The following is a 14,143-nucleotide window of genomic DNA, read 5'->3' on the forward strand; positions in this document are numbered from 1 at the left end:
AGGTTGAATAGGGGATAGAAAGAAAAAAACAAGCCTTTATTTGTGGGTAGGCAAATGAAGAGCCCAAGCAGAGGTGGGAAGCAAAGGATAGACAACTGACAGTGCAACCTACTTTACAGAGGACAGTCCTCGGTTTGAAGAACTGTCAGAAGACAGTGCTCTAAGGCATCCTCTGTTTCAGGGGTGGAGAATGTGTGGCCTCCAGATGTTGGTGGGCTACAACTCCCATTAGTGCTAGCCAGCATAGCCAATTGTGAGGGATGATGGAAGTTGCAGTCCTCGTCATCCCTACTCTATTTGAGGGCTGTCCAGTCCAAGTCTAGTTTAAAGATAAAGAAAGTGTAACAGGGCTCTTGAAGTTGCCAATCAATACTTAGCACCTGGACAGCATGCTGGGCGGGCACAGAGGTCACCTGGTCCCCCCCCCCCACTATGGTGAGATTTATTGTATTTCTCTTTAAATCCGGGGTGGGCAACTTGTGGCCCTCCAGAAGTTTTGGCCTACAACTCCCATCAGCCCTAGCTAGCCTAGCCAATGGTGAGGGATAATGGGAGTTCTAAGCCGAAATATTTGAGGGGCCACAAGTTGCCCACCCCTGATTTAAATCATAGTAACTATTTCTAAATTTGCACCTATACATATAAATTAGCATATGCAAATTTAATGAAAATATCTACCCTCTTTTGTCCTCTTTTTTGGTGATGCTTTTCTTATTTTTTTGGTGGTGGTGGTGATTTGTCATTTCATTAAATCACCAAATAGACTACAGCCTGGGTGTGTGTGAGAAGAGGCTATGGAGAAATGGGATTTAGCTGGCTGCTTGGGAAGAGAAGGAGACAGGTTGGGTGATGAGGGGAGTCTTCTGGCATAAGGAAATGTGTGTGTCTGTGTGGGGTTAAGCAACTCTTGTAAATAAAAACAGGGGCTTACCCTGTGACAGCAAGACATACAGCAGGCTGCATCCTATCCTGCCTGATATCTATGACCTAGTTTTCACCAAGGTGGTAAACCTGTTTGGGTGGTATGACTTAAGAACAGCCGTGCTGGATCAGAACAAAGGCCTATGTAGTCCAGCATTCTGTTCCCACAGTGGCCAACCAGATACCTATGGGAAGTCTGCAAACGGGACATGAGTGCAATAGCACCCTCCTGCTGATGTTCCCCTGCAACTGGCATACAGCTACTGGAGGTAATATATAGCCATCATGACTAGCAGGGAGTAATATAAGTGAATTCTCCTCTATACAAAAAATAACAAAAAACAAAACAAAACACCACACATAGAAAACAAAGCATATCAAAAGAAGGCTAGGTTAGAAAAATTCTCCCTAGCATCTAGTTTTCTGCATGAATTTTTTTAATGGGGGTATATTCAAACATGTGAGCCTTCACTTGCACTCTGAAATGGTCCAGCCCACGCAGTTTTACCACCTCATTGAGAACTAGGCCTAGGATGCTTTAGTTCCTGTTTGTGTTGGACAGTGCATCTTTGACCTTTCAGTCCAAATACTCTTCCTCTTGCAGCAACACTGGACCTGATAGGAGAGGACACATAGCTCGGTCATAGAGCACACACTGTGCACATAGATCCTTGGCTCAATCGTCTGCACCTCCAGCTAAAAGGGTCTCAAGTTTGTGGGCTGGGAAAGATCCCTGCCTGAGATCTTAGAGAGCTGCTTCTAGTTAGTTGCTTACATTTATTTCTTTGTTTCATTTATTTAGAATATGTTTCCTTGCAACAAAAAGTTCTTAGTGGCTTACATGGTAAAGCTGAGCAGCAATAAAAACATCTTCAAACTTCTTAAGATTTCACTACCATTTCATCAGCACCCTTTGTTTTACAGAAGATATCTTGAGTCTTGTAGGCTTCATCAGCAGATGGTAGTAGCAGATCCAGGACTCTCAGTGATGGAGGCTACTGAAGGAAGGAGGGGAACAATGATATTCAAACATCCTCTTCCCAGCCTCTTGTTGCTTTTGTTGTATCTATTTATTTTTTCCCATACTTTTGGGAGTAGGTGGATTTAAAGAGTGTTAATTCTTCTCCTTAAGGGAATATCTTTTGATTCTAAAATGTTATTTCAAGTGCAACTCTGAGAATATCGAAAACTAGAGTTCAGTATCCTCCTCGTCCAAACAATGCTGGAGCTCTGTTAAAACCAGTGGCATGCTGTGCATTTTCAGAACAGTGTCTTGACAACTGGCATCCAGGTCACTGATCCTCAGTCAGCAAACTTGCAAGCCATTACTTGTTCGCACAGGCCAACAGATAACCCTAGACGGTACAGCTTTCAGTGTCACAGGCTGACTGATCCTCTGGCCCTGCTATCCTGGCAGCCACTACACCACAGCTTTGCTCATGTCATAACATAGTCACAACCCAATGCCCTCCCAGCAGCAAAGCAGAAAGAAAAAGCAACACAAATAGAAGCAAGTGATAACACAGCAACAGACATTCTCACAGACGTCACAACTGCACTACCATCCACCAATTTCAATGGTGGGCACTGACGACAACCAAATAGTACCCATGCATGGAAGGCATCAAACATGCAGTGATAATACTGATGCCATGATGATGTCACAGATCGCATTCTGCATTTCCTCCAACACACAATAAAGGAGTATGCTGCTAAGAAGAGCCCAAAGCATCTATCCTTTCAGAGACCACACACACAGAATAACAGACAATATCTGCCCCCCACCCACCCAAGTGCTCAAATCCTACTGCACTGGTGATAATTCTGCATCCTATGTATTTTTATTAGTGTCTGTATGAAGGAAACAAGCATCAGGAAGAAGGACTGGGGATAAATAGACATCTTTGAAAGCTTCCCCAATTATTTTGTACGAAAAGCAGTGTGTTTCTCTCCCTGGAACTGAAGAGAGATGCACAACTTGTGTCTATGGAATCAATGATTCAGCAAATGCATATGTACTTATCCCTAGTCAGTTAAAATACTTCCTTATAAAAGTGGCTTCTACAGATTTGACAGAGATGTGTTTCTGGGGTGGGGGCATGCAACTCTCTTGTTTCCTGTTTTCTTCACTTCTCTGTCATGTTCAAAACAAAACTTTTGCCTCTTCCCTCTCCTATCACCACTACCACATGTTGGGATGGATGTGCTCCTGATGCAGGGACAATTTGTGCATCTCAGTGTGGAGTACAATAATGTAGATGCACAGCAATAGATAATACAGGGTATGTCTTCTTCCTGTTCCCCTGCATCTCTGTCATTTCCAAAACTGCTCTATAATAAAAAGGTTATTTGAACTAATGAGATAACAGATTGCATATAGGTAAGATCCCATTGCAATCTATTGTTTGAAGCTTTCTTGTTAAAATGGTATAATTAACATGCACAGGAACATGGGAAAATAAGCAGGAAGAAAAGAGACTAGGTTACATATGATGGATACAATTAGTTGAATCTCCAGGAATACTGACATAGTTTTCTGGCAGGGAAGATGGAAAATGAGTGCCAACTGTGTTCTGTGGCTATCCCAGAACAAAGACTATTTTCCAGACTGTATGAATCTCATAATAAATTTGTTAGTTTTTAACATGCCACAAGACTCTTTGTTTTACTCTGTAAATCCTTTTTTTTTTTTTTTTTACCTGGTGCATATTTGGCAAGTAAACATTAATAAAGGCATGTTATTGCATCTCCATCACAATCACCAAAATAGTGTGAAGAAAAGGTTATGTGTAAGAAATTAAGGGGTATTTAATTCCTGTTAACTGGCATTATGAATGGCGGCTCAGTTCAACCCTATCCATGCTCCCTCTGGTGATACAAACAGCATCCCTATACTGGCAAGTGTGCACACACATCTCTCCCCTGCTCCTCCTTTGAAACCCAGGCTCGGAGCTAGATTGTCCTTCCTTGGGTCTTACAGGTTTATTTATGTGTATATACACCAAAAAGTATAAAGTTCACACAACATGAATTCAGAGCCACCCTGGGGCCTTTTGAAAATGAACAATGCTACTTACAATGACTATATTGGAGAGAATTATCGCCATATTGGCGGTCTGCTCAAATTCTGGAGCACATAGGCACAACATCTTGTCTAACATAGAAAATGCATTGGAATGTTTTGATGTGGGGGTGGGTGGGTTTGAGGGGAACATACAACCTCAAAATGGTTTCATTTTTTAAAGAAGGGACAGGTTTTTTGTAACAACTAACAGAAGGGATATGTTTTAGGAAGCAGCTCTGACTTTCTATCAGAAATTAGGTCACAAGCTATGCCGAAGTGGCTATGATACATTGCAGCCACAAACCACACAGCATTTAGGAAAACTTTCAATGTGTTATACAGGGCTCAGAAAAATACAATACCCCAAGTTATAGTTCGGCAAAATGGATTCTAACTGATGATGCTAAAATTGGTTACTAATTCCCAGTTCCTTATTTGCATGAAAGTTTGAAACAAGTCAATCGATACGCTGAATAAGGACCTAAAGTTTATATGTCCCTGCACTCTAAAATAACCTTTGTACTACTCCATGTTATATATCTCCATGACTGGGGGACTATCCCCTTCAGCATAAGCAACAATTCTTGACAATAATTACATGCACAGTGTTACATATAAGAAGCCAGAGTTTGCTACAAGAACAGCAGCAGCAACAAAAAGATGATACAGGAAGCAGTGGTTTCCCCAGGAACTGAAATGGTGGGGCTGGGGCTGGGTGGGGAGGGTAATCTGAATGATCAGAGGGGGCTGAGGCTTCATAATCCTAACCATCCTATTAGATTTTGCTGAATTTTAGTTAAAATTAGCCATCTTTACATCTTTTGTTTTATTGTAATTTTGCACAACCCTATAAGTGAACTTCTTGAACGCAGTGCATTAATTTTCATCCGCTTTTCATTTGACCAGTAGTTCCTCCTGTCCAGTTGATGGGTAGTGGTTAGTTAATTCACATCATCAGGCAGAAGGCAGTTTCTTTCAAAATATTATGTTCTGTTCAGTGATGAAAACAAAACACTGAAGCATAGTTGTCATGTTTGGAAGTAGCCAGAAATTAATTCCTGCTTCGTTCCTTCCAAGAAACAGAGCGCAAGATGGGGTCAAAGTGAACTTTTTTAAAAGTAGAAAATGACAGCACTGTATCTGACAAGTTCATCTCTGAAGTGGGGGGGCTATTAGGAAAGGTTACAGGATGTCCTCCATTTTCATTAGAATCCATTTCAAGATGCCATGGCTCCACTGAACAGGTCCCAGAGCTTCCACCCAGCACACTCCATGGGCATGTTCCAACTACAATTAGAAATACATATCTAAGGAATATAATGGCTCTCCATCTGTCATTTAAAATACATGTTTTAATTTATATTTTCTTGGTTTGTATAATTGGTAGAATCTGGAAAAACGCTTTTTTGACTGCCACTCTGACACTCCTTGTGATAGCAGCAAGTCCCTACCACCTCATTTTTTCATTACATCAACATCTTTCTTATGTTGACATTTTGTATGTTTGTTTTATGTAAAGCACCAAGCTGAACCAAATGTAAGTAAAGAACGCAAATGCAAGATAATGGCTGAGACCTCCCATTTAGTAAGCAGTGGTCTTTTTTTGTCCCTCAAGGATACGATTTACAATACGTTCTTTCATGATGATTACACAATGCTGCCTGCTGTCCAGTATGCTCCAGAGTAAATACAATGCATCTCATTCTAATCTGAAATGCATTTTTTCCTGTTACAATAGATGTGCATACGAGGCACACCATGTATGCTGGCAAATCCCTAGCACGAAGCTGTCATACAGTTTGCAACTCTGAGTAACTTGTCTAGCTGTGGAATCCAGAAAGACCTTGGAATAAATATTTTATATTTCTGTCTGACAAACTCAAGTCTCTTATATGATATGATGTTAGAGGCAAAAAGTATGGAACCCTGACTGGAGGTTTTCTGGTTCTGACCCAAGTTCAGAAACAGCAAATAGGGCATTGACTCCTCAGCAAAGATCAAGTAAGGAACTTTTGAAACAGCTGACTCTCCATTCATTCTGCTTGATAATGCTGAGCAAATTCGAAATACAAAGAAGGCACCATTTTTTAGTGGCAAAGGATGATTAACTGTTAAAATAGACTGCCAAGGGGAACTGGCGGATACATCATAATCTGGCATCATCAGCTCAAGACTTTTCAAGAAAATAGCTTTCATCAAACATAAACTTTATATTTCAGGCATAGCAGGGCCCTTTTGGTCTGTCTTGCCAATGCAGTAAATGTTGTGGTTATATCCTGGTGCACCCTTACATTCCCAACATGTACTTTGTACATAAACAGCTGTTTACAAAGTCACCCTTAGTTTTCACTGCTCTCTCCTCCCAAGGTAAGTGACCATGCAAAATCTACCTTAAACTTCCCAGTTTTCACAGCAGGAGAAAGTAAAGTAAGTCTGAGGGCTCAGTACTCAGCACCCTCACACTGCACTGCTCTCCCACATTTTGGCCTCACAAAGGGGAGAAAGTGGAACAAAGTTGCCCAGTCAGTTAGGGTACTTTGTGCAGGTGTATTTACTTATGACCAGGGGCATCGTTAGAGGCAGGACCACCTGGGCACAGCCCTGGAACTTTTGAGCTGTGCCCCGGATCTTTTGAGCTGTCCTAATGGCCATTTTTTTTACATATTCCCATTGACTTGCATTGGAAAATAAAAAGGGCCATAACTTTTTTAGTTTGTAAGATAAATTCATTACATTTGGAGGCTTGGAAGCCCCCATGGAGCTGATTGAACCTGCCATATTTCACATAGTTAGGTCCAGTGGTTTTTGTGCTAGTGACAGGTAAAGTTTGCTATTTTCAAGAAAATGTGTCAAAGCAAAGAGCTATATTTTATTTGTGCTTCCACATACATGCATGGAATTTGGGGATTTGGCAGCCCCTATAAAGATGACTCAGCCTGCCAAAGTTCAGAAAGTTAGGTCTAGTGGCTTTTGTGCTAGACACAGGTAAAATTTGCTTTTTCAAAGAAAATCAGTCAAAGTAAAGACCTATAGGGTTTTTTTTTGTGCTTCCACATAAATTCATGGAATTTGGGGACCTAGCAGGCCCTGTGGAGCTGACTGAACCTACCTGTCAGGGTGGAAACTGAGCCGATAGAACCCCAGAGCAGTTCTGATTCTGAGGAGGATCAGCAATCCGTGGGAGAGGAGCCAGCTCATCCCTCACAGGCATAGCAGCTGGCAGAGATTCCTCCTGCTGGCATTCCTGAGATAGATAGTGATCCTAGCAGTGAGAAAGTGCGGGAGGGAGGCTTGTTAGATGCTCGACGCAGAGAGCGACGAGTGATGGAGGGCGCGAAAAGGAGGTGTAGCGCCCGTTTGGCGCGCAAGCAACGGCCGCGTCCCGTGGACCCAAGGGAAAGAGGGAGGATCTCTCCCTAGCCCATAAGTTCTGGGTCTTCAAGTGATTCTCCTTCAAACAGGCACCAACTGCCTACTCGGAGCATAGGCTACTCTGCTGTTCATTGCTTAGTCGCTGGTGATTAGCATCTGTCAGAGTCATTACGTTGTAAAAGGATTAAAGCCTGGAGAACTCCCCTTCCACATGAACTGCTGCACCTATCCTTCTGAAACTTTGCTGGTGTCTTACTTAGGGACAACTGCAGGCTGTCTATAATTTTCAGAACAATGGTCCACAAGGAACATAGGGAGATAAGTATGTCCTCTTTTGAAGACCTCAAATGTCAAGGCCAGCCTTGCACAAAAACCCTTTGGCTAGCATTCTGAAATTTGGCAGACAGGATCTCCTCTGATGGGGCAATGAATCCTGAATTTTTTATCCAATTCTTCCAAGGAATTAAAATGTTATTGGCAGTTCACTTTAAAAGAATATCAAAATATAAACCCTGCACCTATTTTTCTGACATTTGGCAGGTGTAATCCCCCCCTAGGGGGCTACTATTCCTGAAATTATCATCCAGCTCTGACCAAGAGAAAAAAGTTAGTTTTTTTCTAATTTCCCATGATAGTCAACAGGAAGCATAAAGACTAATTTTTCCAAACATTGACTCAGGTTTGGTGCTGAGCTGAAGTGGTCCGACTACGAATTGGCCAGAATAGAAGCAGGATGTTTTCCAAAATGCTGAATTGGGGTCTGAGTTGAAATGGGGTGGGGGGGTCAGTGCACACTTTGTCTGTCTGTCTCTCTGTCATCTATACACACACGTGAGCACACTGCATGTACATACCACACACACACACACATTAGACGTGCGTTTAGACTCAAATATGCACATTTGTGTTATGGGCCTGTGTTCTGGATCTTTTAAGAACCTAACAACGCCCCTGCTTATGACACTTCTTTTGCTACCATAATGCTATGATGGCATTGGAGGTGGGAGACACCAATTAGGGATACCAACTGATTTCCATTGCTCACCTGCCACACCCTCAACTCTACACATGTTGTTGGTGTCTTGCCAGTGTTAAACACCACAGCAACATACTAACATAGCTACCCCTTTGGAGTCACATTTGTGTGGATCCTATACCAGTATAGTTCTGCAGTACGTGCAGAACAAATATACCAGTATATTTGTTCTGTGTATACAGGGGGATTCAGTAGTAATCTTATTCTACCCATGGTGTGTAATTGCAGGACAGAATTTATTCTAACAGTGATTTCAGGGTATTTTGTCCCAGTGTTACAGCCATTTTAGTGTACTCCAGAAGCTACTATTTTTGATGAAGTATACCTGCTACAAATGGAGGTGTCTGAAAGTCCACAAGAAAATTTCTGCAGGTATCTTACAGACATTATAATTATTTGTGCCCAGAGAAAGAAAGACAGCATTTGGTAGAGAGAAACAGAGTATTTAGTGTGTGATGTGAATGTCACAACAAAATCGCTAGCTATATGAAACCTACTCAACTACTAAAAACTGTTGATAAATACTGATCGGATTTCAAATCACGGTTCTGATGACCTCCATTCCTTCATTTATTGCGGAGAGTATATCACAGAAGAATGTTAGCCCCATTTATTATGTATCAAGTATAACAGCTTTTAATATTAGAACACAATTGCAAACTGCTTCTTAGCTTTGAACCTGACCAAATATGGGACCCACTCCCAGCCTCTGATTTTTGTGGAAGGATAGGTGGACTCTACAAATCTGAGTCTCTAACTATGACAGCAGCATATTATTTTCAATATATTATGCTGCAATGCGTATACTTTGTACACCACCTTCCGCAATTTTGTATTAGATAAATGCCATAAATAAGGAAGTACTAAACAAATCAACTGTATTTTCAGAATTACATGTTGAGGAAAAATAAGAAAACTCATGGAATGCTAGGAGCAGAAGCCAATAAAATGTGCATGTGAAGGAACGTAGAGCAGTGTATAAAAGAGAAGCCAAAACAATGTAGATCTGTAGTACATATTATAGGATCAAAAAAGCTTCAGGTTAGAAGAGCTAAGATGCTTACAAATTCACCCATTAATTAAAAAAAAAAAAGCATGCAAATGGTAAGATAAGGTACTGCTGGGAGTTCTAGGTCTTTATCTGTCTAAAGCTTATAAAACCTCACACTGCAGTGTTTTCATAATGAAAATATGCAGGTCATCCTGTTGGAATGGTAAATTTCATTGTAATTCATTACATTGTACATTATGATAAATGTTCTTTTGAGGATACAAAGTAATTTGGCGGCATATGATGAGGTTTTAATCAGGTCCTCGATTTTTCTTATTGTTTTAGATATATGTGTGTGTGTGTATGTGTGCACACTGTCTGTTCATATGTTTGTATATAAATAGTTTTTACACTTTGTATAATGTATTTTAATGGTTTTTGATATTTGTAAACCACCCAGAAAGCTTCAGCTATCGGGAGGTATAGAAATGTAATAAATGAAATGAAATTTTGGGGATTTATAGTGTTGGATTTCAACATATAATTCAATAAAATCAACTGATGAAGATGTACATGCAGGAAGGCATCAGTATCTACTTTCTGAATAAAAAAGTGTTGAGATAGGCAGACTAATCTATGGATTAGCTGCAGTGCAAAGAGTAGGCATTTTACTAAACAAGTGGAGCACAGACATAATAACGCCCTGCTCCTATATAGATCTCTTCTTGTCATAGGCGAACAGTAGTGTACAGTTGCGACTCTGTTCACAGCTCCAGGCTCAATAAATGCCAAGTAACACATTGTTGCCAGCTCTGTAGTGCCCTCAATGCCCCACACAATAGTCCTTTGAACAACTCAGTTGAGCCCACTTATGAGCCTTGCTATGGTAGTACAACAATGATTGTGACATTTGGTGTAGTAGCAATCAGGCCAGAATCATCCTCTCACACTAGGACATGTACACAATCCTATGACATACTGGGTCAGTTTACACCATTTTGAATATTCAAGCCACGGCTTATCATGTCATCTGAACCCAGGCAGCAGGGGTTGTGCCCATGGTCTGTTCTAGGGTTATGTGAGGATTATTTAACCCTTGCACAGCCACTGCCTCCGTAGTTTAGATGACAGGACAAGCTGTGGTCACAGCTTGAATATTCAGAAACCGCCTGCCACATGCTGCAGCCCACCGTGGCTTAACAAGCCATGGTTCGCTGCAGTGATCATGTAAACAGGATAATTGCCTCCCCTTTGTATAGCTCAGTTCACTAATATGGAAGAAAGTATTTTCAGTGCAATGAGATTCAAATAAGTAGGGTTAAGACTGCAGCCTTTCAGGAATGTGGAGACAGCCCACATCCATGTGCAGAGATGTACTAACAACCCAAGTAATGAAAACAGACTTGCCCACACATCACAGTTGTGATGTACTCATCCTTTAGATCTGGGGTGGGCATCTTGTGGACCAAAGGCTGCATATGGTCCTCGGCCGAATTTAATTTAGCCCTTGGGCTAATTTCAAATGCTCTATGTATGAGATTAGATCAGACCTCTGCAAGAGCAATCTGTCCCTTCCCTGGCAGCCTGCTGTATGGGAAGGAAGAGGGAGAAAGAGAAAAGGGTGTAGCAGAAAGAGAGAGAAAAGAGAATAGCAGAAACTGAAAGAGAATAGGGGTGACCCACCCACTTTGGGCTCTGCCTCTTGCCCTGTCCACCAGTAGCTTTGACCCCACTCACCACCAACATGAGGTGCCAACAGATTACATAGGGTGGCCATGAGTCCTCTTTTACAGAGAACGGTCCTCTGTTTGAAGTGCTGCCAGAGGACCATCCTCAATTTCGAAGGTGTACTCTATTTGAGGTATTGTCTAATCCAAGTCTGCTTTAAAGATAAAGAACCATCAGAAGAAAGAGCTGGTCCTTGAAATTTCCCATCAACAGTACCCAGGCAGCAGAATGAGCAAGTCACACAAGTCATAGTCTTCCACGCTATGGTGAGATGTACTGTATTTCTATTTAAATTATAATAGTTATTTCTAAATGTGCATCTATATTAGCTGAAAACTGGTTTTGTCTGAGGGCTTGAGTGTAATTTTTATGCACGCTAAATAGAGACATTATTGCCTGTGGTTTACACATACAATCTCTGGCACCTTGCAGCAAGATTAGCTGCCCCCTGGCCCCTGCTCCACTATGTGCAGACTGGTTATTGTAACAGTATCCTTTGATTGGAACTTGCAGGACTAGGGGTTGTTCCAGATGGAGGGCTCCTAGTACCACCAGTCAAAAGGCATTGTGCAGCTCTTCCATCTTTCCCTCCTTAACAGATTTTCTGTAGTAAGGAAAAAGACAGAAGATGAGGTGAGAAAACATGGGAGGGCTATGATTGGAAGATGATGTTCAGGACCCCTGTACAATTCTGTGAATAAGGCAAGGTGATGGCACCATAAAAGCCTCATCTGGAAGCAGCCTCTCTCTAAAATGCTGAAATCTGGTTGTTTGTTTGAATAAGCCCTATTAAACTGTTTATATAGCCCTAATAGCTGCCAGCAATGATAATGCTGTTCTAAATAGTCTAAAATAATCAAAAGAGATTGAGTTTTATTCACTTTTTTCAAGTTGCCATTTTAAATATAATTACATTTGGGTACCTCCCTATATTCAACAGACACAAATAGGAAGCTAATTAACTCTACTGCTCATGGAAATAATGCTCCATTGTAGATACAAAAAGGCATTCAGAATTGACAAACCAATAGTCTGTGGCAGCAAATTGAATTTTCTGGGAATAATACAGCTACTAATGAGAGTTACAGCCCAAATACATGTGTATGTTGTTCGGTTGCATTTATTGGAGATGATACTGTTTACCAATTTTAAGTTGTATTGCATCAGAACTTTGTAAGCAGATTCTGATAGTGATCTATGACTGTTACAGTGGGAAACCTACATTATTTTATTATTCCAGTATGTTGAACAATACTTAAGACTTTCAGGAAAACAATGTTTTACATATACAAATATATATTGATCTTTGAATATAAATGTACAAATGAAGATGGGATTGTGGTACTATGTACCCAAGACTGAAAGTTTCCAGATGCAAAATTCTCTGCTTGGCTCAAAGCCCTTTACAGTGCAATTCTATGCATGTCTACTTGGAAGTATGTCCTATTTAGTACAATGGGGCTTACTCCCAAGTGAGCATAGGATCTGAGCCTTTATCAACTTACAGTACATGTCTTATACATATCTACTTGGAAGTAAGTCCTTTTGAGTTCAATGGGACATACTTCCAGCTAAGTGTGTATAGGACTGCAGTCTTAACAGTTCAATCCTATGCATGTTTGCTCAGAAGTAAATCTGTGGTCAGTAAGGTAAGTATACTTAGGATTGCAGCCGAAGAAGTGCATAAGAAAGAAAAAATAGGTAATCTTGCATATGAATATTTTTTGTGTATATGTCTTTCTTTTATTTATTTATGTAACTGCAGGAGTTAGCACCACCGCTGATACACTACTGCTACATGCTCTGTGTGGGACTCCTTTTACAAAGGGTCTGGAAACTTCAACATGCAAGTCTCCAGTATTCTCTCCTACAAAGCTGCTCTGGAAATACCAGCTGCTTTGGAAAGAGGAGGGCACAAAACATTGACCGCATTAATATGCAATGGTACACCCAAATTCCAGAGAATCCTGGCTTACCATGAACAAGCTGTGTGTTAGTACATGCAGCCCGTTCACTCCTGCTTGGCTCGGCTCCTCACATCAGTGGGAGCATGAAAACTAACCAGGCACTGAAAACTTAGTGTGTTGTCCAAACTGGGGCCCCTGGCTTGAATCATAATCCAAGAATAAAGCCTGATTTGTGATTCTGGTTTGTAAGGTGCTCAACAAGCTGGGAACCCTGGTTCAGCCAACCTGGTAAACTTTCAATTCCTGGTTAGTTTGGCCAGTCCCACTGGCCAGCATCCTACTGATGTTCAGCTGATATTAGTTGATCTCCCACTGAAATGATAGAGAATATTGCAAGGGTCAAATGGCATACACACTCGGGTTTTTCTTTTTTTAAACAAACCCCGATAAAGTTCCTCAGCCTTTAATTACTATACCACAGGCAGATTGTATGATAGGCAGGTGAAGCTTCTTTTATATGAACATGCAAATTAATTTCTGCCTATCATGAAAGTGTTAAAGGCACAAGAGCTCTGGTAGGAAAGAAAGAAACAAAAAAAAGTGGCAGCTGCGACCTCTTCTCACACCGCCAGTTCCCGTCCTCAACCCACGGGGGACGAGCGGGGAACTGAAGCGAAGCAACAAGAGTAACTTCCCCAAAGTGTCTGTCGGCACCGCCCACTCTGACGACGGCTTTCTCTAAGGCAAAGGAAGGGCCGTCGCGCCACCCCACCCCACCCCACCCCACCCCGTTGTTATCCATGCCATAGAGGTCGAAGAGTGAAGCGAAGAATAAACCGCCTGTAGACGTAACTTCCTGGTTCCTTTTCGGTGCTGTTTTTCCCCTTGGGGGCAGAAGTGAGAGTTACCCAAATAAACTAGAATGTTCTAAAATCCTGGTTCGCTCAGCATGGAGACAGTTTTAAGTTAACAGCTGGATTTTATCTTTTAAAAAATGGAGGACTGACGAATGTCTGATACTTTCTTCTTCCCAGTGGCCCTAGGGCACTTAAACCGTCACATCACCTGGCAGAACCGAATTTGAGTATCTGCAAACCCTCTCCTCCCTATTACCCGTAACTATT

This window comes from Heloderma suspectum, chromosome 3 (assembly GCF_057233095.1).
Source record: "Heloderma suspectum isolate Gila_16-S chromosome 3, 16-S_ref, whole genome shotgun sequence".
In the NCBI taxonomy this organism is placed as follows: Eukaryota; Metazoa; Chordata; class Lepidosauria; order Squamata; family Helodermatidae; genus Heloderma; species Heloderma suspectum.